Source organism: Pinus tabuliformis, chromosome 7 (assembly GCF_031772625.1).
Source record: "Pinus tabuliformis cultivar Carrire ecotype Pingquan chromosome 7, CPIR1, whole genome shotgun sequence".
NCBI classification, from domain to species: domain Eukaryota; kingdom Viridiplantae; phylum Streptophyta; class Pinopsida; order Pinales; family Pinaceae; genus Pinus; species Pinus tabuliformis.
Window position 1 is genome coordinate 1,704,854,131 of NC_142293.1, and position 10,301 is coordinate 1,704,864,431.

Sequence of the window (10,301 nt, forward strand, 5' to 3'; positions counted from 1 at the left end):
GAACAAAGAAGGAGTTGCATGTGTTGAAGCAAAAACTCAAGGAAGAACATGAGCTACATAGACAAGCGAATGAGTTGCAGTAGGAACAGGAACAACAGGGGGCGCAACATGCATTCACGATGAAACTGCGCCCGTACGAGTTATAGATGCATCCCAGTAGCTGGCACGGAGCAGACAAGGTCAACAGTTTTGTTGATCACATGCAAGGGAATACATCAACATGCATATCATTATGTGCACACATGCAATCCCACCCATTCAACACACTCACCAAGGTGAAAACAAGAAGCAAGTCCAACTGGAGCTGAACATGTAGTTGACAGTTGATGCACATAACCACCAGCACACACTAGAAGATCAACACGAACACTATACATCAATGTATTGCCAGTTCGACTGCACCCAAGAAGACCATGTGCATGCTAGCAGATGAGTTGGATGAAGGAGCCATACCAATGCACCTGGATACAACAGAGGAAAGAGTTCGCTTTAGCAAGATGGCACCATTGAGCACATGCACACCATCACAGATGACCAAGCTTGGCATCAACTCGCCACCTTCACCATCACAAGCATGTCAAAGAATTGGTCTCGCCACAACAGGACTGAGTGTCAGTGATGTCTTGCATGGCTTGCTCAAGCCATTTTGTCTCACATGAACACATGTGCATTGTAATGTAACGTCTTATCAAGTGGAAGTTCAAGTGTCAATAGTTGGATGTTACAGTCATAGAGTAAATGAAGAGTCATGAGGGTAGATGAACTATCACAAAGGGGAATGTTAAGGGTCACCCCACTCTTTGCTATAAATAGTACCTCATAACTCATTGTAAAGGTTTTTGGTTAGCCAAGCTTCCGATAAAACTATCTTTGGGAGAGCTTGGATAGTATTGTAACGAGCCTTGGCTTCTCCACTATGGAGAGCTAGTACATCTCTATGGAGGAGTGGGCGGTTGTGGCTGTAACGTTCCGTTATCAGGACTAGTGGTTAGACATGGATGTATTGTATGACTGGAACTTACACTTCTTAATATAACAAGAGCCAGCATGTTTCATGCATATTTTGTATTGTATTCTATGATATCTGGTTTACTCTAAATGTTATTTGTATTGGTTTTCTTACGAATGCATGTATAGACTATTCTGAATAAGTATGTATGAATCTTTCTAAATGTGTTGTTGGTTTAACCATCACTTTGGATTTCTTGCTAACTTTCCTTCCATGTTGTGATGCATCTTCGCTCGTGTGTTCCCTTATTAACTGTGTGCTATCACAGGTTTCCAAGGGGCGCACTCATCTCAACCCCCTGTTGGGTTGTGTTATATTCTTTCCACGACTAGCCCACGTAGTTAACCGGGGGGTTAGGAGGGAGGCGGATTCGCCCCTTCGTTGTGCCGATTGCGTAGCGGGTAGAGTCACAGGGGGTTTGAGGGGTGTAGGCAACCCCACTTTATGGGGTCCGGGGTAGCGCCTCGAAAATTATTTTTTTTGTACCCTATATTAGGTTGGGCGGACCTACATATGGTTTTGTGCATGATTTTTTCGCACATGGTTTTTGACGCGATGGTTTTCGGTCCATGGTTTTGAACGTGATGGTTTTTGGTCCATGGCATTGGATGCTTCGGCATGTATAAATATGTATTGTAACATTGAAAGGAATATAATGAAAAATCAAGCTGGTAGTCTCGGTTTTGGGATCCAGGGGAAAATTTCTGTGTATATGTGTTTTATATGTTATGCTCTCGCATTGTTTATTTTATGTGTTTTAGAATTCGTATGCAGGTAATTTCTGTACGGGGTTAAAACCTACATTTGGTATCAAAGCTGTTTTGGTTTCAAGGGGACGCCTTTGTTGCTGAGGGTTTCGCTCGAACCTGTGGTAGACCTTGTTCAGTGGGAGATTTGCAGGATTGATTCTAGTGGTGAAAGAAGATGGTGAGCAGTGGAAAGATAGAGATCGAGAAATTTAATGGTTAGAATTTTGATGTTGATGGAAAATGAGATGGAGATCTGTTGGTGGATAAAGATCAGTGGATCGTGGTAGATCTGGGTACTAAACCAACACGGGAGTGTCCGATGAAGAATGGAATAATTTGGATCAGAAGACTAAGAGCACAATACAATTATGTGTCTCGGATTCAGTATTGTTGAATGTATCGGGGGAAGCTACAGCGAAGGCTTTGTGAGACAAGTTAAATACTTTGTACCAATCTATGTCTCTGGTGAAAAAATTGTTCCTACGGAAAAAGCTGTATAACCTGAGGATGAAAGATGGAGACTCGGTGACAGAACATCTGAATGCATTTAATACTGTGGTATAGTCAGTTATTATCTGTTGATATTAAAATTTCAGATGAATATAAGTGCATCAGTTTGTTGTGTTCTCTACCAGACTCGTGGGATAGTCTGGTTATTGCAATAGGTAGCAATGCAATTGCCTTGTAGTTTGATGAAATAGTCTCATCCTAGCATACAACTACACCTACATGATGTTTTGGTTAGTTTTTGGGAAGGCATTGTAATGATAGCATTCATTGCATGGGAGTCCTGGTGAAGGATAATTTGTTCTAAATTCTGAATGTAGGAGCACCCAAGCAATGATTATGGTGATTAATAGGAGGAAATAGCATATCATGACAGAGGATGGAGTGATTGAGATAACAAAGGAAGGTTTAAGCTCTTGTTGCACTTCATTGTGTTCCATGCCACTATTTCTCATGGGCACTCCTAGCATTTTAAATCATGTTATTTTTCAAATATTATAGTTTTGGAAGGAAGGAAGCTTAATGTCAATCCTACAATAAAATTGTCGTTGCATGTAGGATTGACAATATTATTTGGCTAGAAAATACTCACTCTAGGGTACACTACGTCTATTTTGTTGCAAATTTGATGAAGGAGTCTCATGTTTATTGTACAACCCTTTATTTGTAGACATGTTTCTACCCGTGTTATACAAGAGTTGTGGATTAGTCATCTTCTATATATTTATCCCCTCTCTAGGACTTCTAATTCTAGGAGGTGTGTTTTTTATGACTTCAATTTGAGCTTTTTTTCCCTTCATTTTATCCCCTACCTCCAATGTTTCTCTTTTTTAGGAGTGCCCTACTCATTGTTAAGTCGGTTTATTCTTCTCTAGCCTCTTAGTCACCCTCCTTGCCACCCCTCCTGGAGTACGTACTATCTCTCTTTCGCCTCTCCTCCCTATCTAAACTCTATCTTTGATTTCACCTTCCCTCCCCAGGATCCTAGACTCAGTTCATCCCCTCCCTGGTGTCCCTAGATCATGGCAAGATGTTGTCTCTCCTCTTCTCACCATGGAGGTAGAAGAGCACAACTCGGTCCCACCCTTGCCCTTAACCTTGCTTCCCCCTTTATTGGCCAAACCAAAGCCCAGTTAACAACTTGAGCTTCTATGACCTGATACAAAGAAATTATCCCTGGAGTAGTCCAGAGACTAATCTTTGATGTGGAAGAAAAAGTCTGAGAAGCTAGAAGGTTTATTCTAGATAGGCAAGTGGACTCTGAAAATAGTGAATGGATACTTAGCGTGAGAAACTCTACCAGAGCATGCACCTCCTCTTACATGAAAACCATTAATCTTTACTAGCATATTAAAACTCTCATGGGAAGAGTTCTTACTGACATAGTAGACTCTTAGTAGGAAATGACCATCTACATGGAAAAATTAATGGAAAAGGTGGATAGACTTAGGAAGGTCTCCATTCTAACCAAAAAATTGGCAAACTTTAACTTCTCCTTGAACAATGACAATGAGCTCCATCCACCAACTTTGGTGGACTCCCCAACTGAATGATGATCAAGTGATCCAAATCATTCAAGAAGAATTCTATGATAATGTAGTCATTGTCATCTTTGTCAACTCATGGTTTATTTTAGTTTTTGGTTTTACATCCATTTTGAGAGACAATTGGTATACAATAGAATACATAATGGTAAAATTTTGAATTTATGATATTGGTTTAGTTCCATAAGTGGCAAACTAATAGCTAGCAATATGGATACATTTTAGTTTTTTCAAAATGAGTATTTAAATTACTATATAGTGGTTTTTTTCACAACTCCACTTAAAAAATAGTTCATACATCTTAGATGTTTATAATATATGCTAATTGAATATGTATATTGTTCAAAAACAAATGTGAATAATGATTCATATATGTTATAAATTAAGTGCTTATAAAATGGTAAAATATAATAAGTTTATATACATGTTAAATGGTTATAATGTATGCTAATTAAATAAGTATATGAGTTGCTAAAAAGTATAATGATTCATATAAAATTATGTGTCTATAAAATGGTTATATATATAATATATATATATATATAAAATACAAATTTTTTAATTATTCATTTAATTAATATTAATAAATAAATGTATAAAAATGTCCTATTTAATATTTAATAATAAAATTAAATTATAATTAAATAAAAAATAATAATGTATATAATATTAAATTATATTAAATTGGAAAAAAAAAATGAATACATTAAAATAAAACTGCATATTATAAATTTTTAATTTTTCATCATAATTAATTAATTGTTGAAGTGTAAAATATGTAAAAGTTAGTAGAGTAACTAAAAGCATAAACTATAATCAAAGAGATTTAGAACAATCGGTGAAGGAGTGTGTTGTTAAGGCGCTCCGTAAGCAAAGGTCATCGGTTCTAGTCTCACCTATACCAAAAATCCAGCATGGTTTTTGCTGGTGCGGCTCAGGCCGGGTGCAATCCCCACGGCTTAAACGCCCTTGAGTCATGGCCTCTCAGCCACAGGGTAAGAGTGATTTTCAGGATTCACCCACTTATCAACAAAAAAAAGAAGGCATAAACTATAAAAAAAGAAGAAGCATAAACTATAAAAAAATACCATAATTGTAAGAATGTGTTAACTTTAATATTTTAAACACACAAAGAGGTAGTTTTATAAACTTAAAAACTACCTCTAAATTGGAAAATAGTTTTTTTGTTAATTAATTGGAGACTAATGAGAATTATTATTATATTTATTCACTTACTTTCTTGCATAGTTGCATGTCATTATAGTTGTCTGCTTTAATTTCCCACATGAGAATAAATCATTAAAAACACAAATACATGAGACTAAATCGTTAAAAACACAATATTTTACTTCTTAAATATTTTTGTGCTTAGAGATTCAAAAAAAAAGGTCTTCCTAATCTAATTTACTATTTGTGATTAAAAAATTGACATAGAGATAAACAAGTAAAACACTAATTTGCAAATCTTCTACAAACAAGAGACAAATTTAGGTTCAACTTGAACTTATGCAGCCATTTAGTCTTCCAACATTTATTCACACATTGATATACTTCCTCTTACAAAAATTAACTAGGAAATAACATATCTATAAAAACCAATAAATAAACAAACAAAAATCTATGTGGCCATCATTCACACACTAGCATGCTCCCTCCTCCCAGGAGTAGCATAGAAATATCAATATCAAAAAAAAAACTTTTACGTATAGAATAGGAAAAAAATCAGAACAAACTGTTTATAATAGCATAAAAAAGAAACTGGCAGAAATCGAAACATCATATAAACATTTTTTTTATTGTTTCATTTAGTGACCCGTGGAGTGGTGAATGTCTTTGTTCAGGTCCCTGTTCTTAGAAAAGACATCCATTAATTTCAATAAACAAATTACAAGAAAAACTACTTATGAATATGTAATTTCAAGAAACAAAATTAAAAAAAAAAAACCTTTTGCCATACTCATAGATGGCGATTGATATTTTCCTTTGCTCGAATCAAATTAATTTCGGAAATAAATTTTAGAATCCTCCCATTTTAAAATCTATGGATGCAAACTCTTGTCCTTTTAGCTTGAAATGTCGAATAAGAGAGCTTGAAAGGAAAAAACATATTTTGCTAAAGGAGGAAGAATATTTTTGGAGGCTCAAGAGCAGGGCAATATGGCTCAAAGAAGGGGATAGGAACACAAAGTTTTTTCATAAATATGCAAACGCCAGACGCGAGAAAAACACCATATGGAAGATAAGTGATGGAAGGGGGTATTCTTTGTCTCTCAACAAGACATCTCAAGGGAAGTTGTAAAACATTTTAAGGTCCAATATAGAAGAAGGGATGGAGGTGCTTTTCAGTACATTCTATGGGGTATCGACTTGGTTCCTCAAATGTTTGATGATGATAAAAATGAGTCACTGTTTCAGCCAGTTATAGAGAATGAACTTCTTGGAGTGTTGAAGGCCTTTAAAAAGGACAAATGCCCAGGCCCAGACGGCTGGACAATAGAATTTTTTACTCATTTTTTTGATATCATTAAGCAAGATTTATTGAGAATGGTTGAAGCATCTAGAATGACTGGTAGTATCAACCACATCACAACATCCACTCTAATTGCTCTTATTCCTAAAAATGTGGATGCATAATCCTTTCATGATTTTAGACCGATGTCATTATGCAACATTTCCTTCAAAATCATCACAAAAATAATTGTTGAAAGAATAAAAGCAACTCTGGCCACCTTCCTCACTAAGGATCAACATGCTTTTCTAAAAGGGTGGAACATTTTGGATGCCATGGCTAATACTCAGGATTGTCTGTTTTCTATGATTTCAAAAAATTTAGATGCGGCCATCTTGAAAATTGACTTGCAAAAGGCCTATGATTATTTAGACTGGGGGTTTATTAGATGTTTATTGGCCAAGATTGGAATGAATCCTAGCTCCATCCGGTGGATCATGGCATGCATAGAAAATGTGAACTACGCGGTCATCATCAATGGAATTCCCTCCCCTTATTTTCTAGCTGAAAGAGGGCTTCGTCAAGGATGCCCCCTTTCGCCTCTCTTATTTATCCTGGCAATGAACTCTCTCAGCATCCACATAAACAAAGCGGTCTCCGAAAATAGATGCAGGCCTGTCAAGATATGCAGAAATAACTTCATACCGCACAATCTCTTTGTTGATGATGTGCTCATATTTGCAATGCTTTGCAGGGTTTCGTGGATATGTTTAAATGACATTCTTGATAGATTCCAGAGAGCCACTGGGCTTATAATTAACAATGCAAAATCCACCCTCTTTCACAATGATATCAACATGGAATTGGTGAAATGGATCTCTGAGTTGTTTGGTATAGAGACAAGATCGCTCAAGGATGGCATTAAATATCTAGGTTTTCAGCTTAAAGCTAAGGGTTACTCCAAGTCTGGTTGGCAATGGTTAATAGAGAGATATTATAAAAAGATTTCAGGATGGGAATTCAGGAGTCTTTCTTTGGCAGGCAGAGTTATATTATCTCAAGCAGTTTTATCGTAGTTGGTTGTTTATTGGGCTCATTTATTCTACCTTCCTGCAAGCATCATTCACAAGATGAACAAGGTTTCGGCTAATTTTATTTAGGGCGGTAAGTCAGAACAGCAGAAATTCCATCTCTCCAAAATGGAAAGAATCTCTTTTCCCAAGCACCTTGGTGACTGGGGATTAATGGATTTAAGGGCCTTCGGCAAAGCACTCCTATGTAAATCGCTCTGGAGAGGTATCTTCAGGGACGGGCCATGGAGTATCACTATTAAATTGAAATACATGAAAGGTAAAAATCTCAAATATTGGTTCAGAATAGGATCGATTGGATCCAAGCACGGATCTGCTATTTGGCTTAGCCTTCGAAAGATTGAGCAATAATTTTTAAAGAACCTAAAGTGGAGGATCCATTCTGGTAGTAGAATTTTAATTGGTATCGATCCCATATTGGGCGGTATCGAAGAAAAATCTGTTCCTGAGAGTCTTTTATCATTCTTTCACAGGAGTGGTATCTTTACATGGGACAAGCTCATATCCACCTGGCAAGGCTCTGCCCCTTTATGGAAGGATGCCAATGATCTTTGTCTGTCGGAGAGTCTAGTTTTGTCATGGAATTCTGTAAAAGATGCTCTCGAGGGTCGTGGGTTTCAACGCTCTGGTCGGCTGATCACTTAATCTGGACTGCGCCAAATGCTCAACTGCCAGTCCGGGTAAAAGATATTTATTCTGATATGATCAATTCAAAGGTCTCTCACTCAAGCTCAAAATTTCCTGCGGCCCTCTAGAAGTCGGGATGCCCCCTTAAAATAGTCTGCTTCGCGTGGTTGGTGTTCAACAACAAGAATTTGACGTGGGATAATTTAAGAAAAAGAAGTTGGCATGGTCCAAGCAGGTGTTTGATGTGCGAATTGGCTGAGGAGTCCAATTACCACATGTTCTTCCAATGCAGATCCTCACGTTGCTTTTGTTTCTATCCATGCAGCTTTTGAATGGTGGAGCGGGCAAAGAGAATCATGGCGATTTCTCATTATTATTGTGCTATGGTTCGCATCGAAGTGGAGGAATTGTAAGATCTTCAAATACTCAAAGGAACCTCTTAATTCGATTCTGCAACACATCATTGCCATCTATGATACAATTCCAAAAAGGCAACCCAAAATTAAGAATACAAACACGGAAGAAAAAGAATGTTGTATCAACAGGTTCCCTAGTGCATTCTTTACCGGAGCTGAACATCAAAATATATGTGGATGCGATGTTCTCATTTGCATGGACGAGGAGCTTTAATTTCTAATTTCTTGGAACGGAGGAACAGGCTCTAATAGGATGGTTAAGGCTAGAGCTCTAGCGGGCGTTCTTGCTTTCTGTGTTTTCTTTGATGTTCAGGCTATTTCAATCTATGGTGATTCCAGGACGGTGATCGATCATGTAAATGGTGCTTGCCACATAAGGAGCTCTCACATGGCAAGCTGGATGGACAAGATAATGTTCTTATGGGGACTCTCGACAGATTGTTCCATACAATTCATTGGTCATGAACAGAATCTCCAAGCTGATTCCCTATCCAAGGATGCTCTGCTCTTAGACTCAGGATCATGGTCTATGGAAGTAAAGGTGGATGAGAATTCTTGTTTTGTCCAGGATTTCTTTATCCTTGGTTATTAAATTTTGTTGCTTCTTTGTGTTTCTTCTGAAATGGTTTTTGGCTTAAACCTTTGCTGATGCTTTTGACATGCCTTTTGTCTGTCCTGTAAAGTTTTTCAGTTCAATATGTCATGATCTGGATTGTGATGTTGTATCTGTCTCTTTATGGACCTATGATATTGTATCTGTCCTCGTTGCTTCTATCGTGGTTGCTCCATGAGCCACCCTTTTGTATCTTTTGAAGTTTTATATTGTCTCAATATAATACAATGTTGCTTTTTCTCTCTGAAAAAGAAAAAAAGAAAAGAAAAAAGAAGTTATTTAATTCTAATTACATTTTACAAATAAAATGATTTGGTCATTGAATACCAGTAATACCTGATCTGAAAACTTAAATTAGTTATTTTTATCTCACCCTTTGAAGTAGATTCCTTCATTTACATTCTTGTCCTCACTAGCTTTCTTTCTAGACAATTGTAGCATCGAATCTTCATGTATTTTTAACAGCTTTGCAAGAGTATTTTCTAAATTTACCCTTTTCTTATCCCACAAATGCGAAATGCAAGTCATCTTCATTTTTTCTCTGTAATTCTATAAGAGTACTTTCTTAATTACACCTTTTCTTATCCCACAAATTCGAAATTCCAGTCGCCTGCATTTTTCCTCTGTAATTCTCTACAACAGTACTTTCTTATTACGCCTTTTCTTATCCCACAAATGCCCGTCATCTTCATTTTTCCTCTGTAATTCCAGACTACTCTTCCAGAATCATTCAACTCAGATTCCAATGCATTCACCTGGAACTTAATGAGCTCCGCGTCAACTGTCAGCTCTCTGTTCTTTTGGGTCAGTGATCCCATTTCACAAGCCATCAACTCATGTTTTGCTCTCAGCTCTGCGATAGTACCTTCCAAATTATTCTTTTCAACAACCCACAATTGCGTCTCTTTCAATTTTTCTGAGTAGATCCCTTGGAATCATTCAAGATGGATTGCAAATCAACGTTTTCTTCCCTATACTGTTGTAGAACCCTCTCATTTTGAACCTTTTCATCCTAAATTTGAGCTATTCTCATTCAACTAGGCCTTCTAGGACTCTACTTCAGCCTCTAGGGCATTTAATGCCTCTATGGTGACTGGTTCACATACATAAGCACATACATGTTCCATAGCCTGATTTGACAACCCATATGATGGTCATACATTTTCCGGAACACTTTCACGACTCTCTCCTATTTCCCAGTAGCCCCGCATGCAACCGAACTGGCGGACAAGACAGGCCCCAAATGAGTATTTATTCGTCTAGCTGCAGCCAAGCGATGTGCATTAATGCGATGTC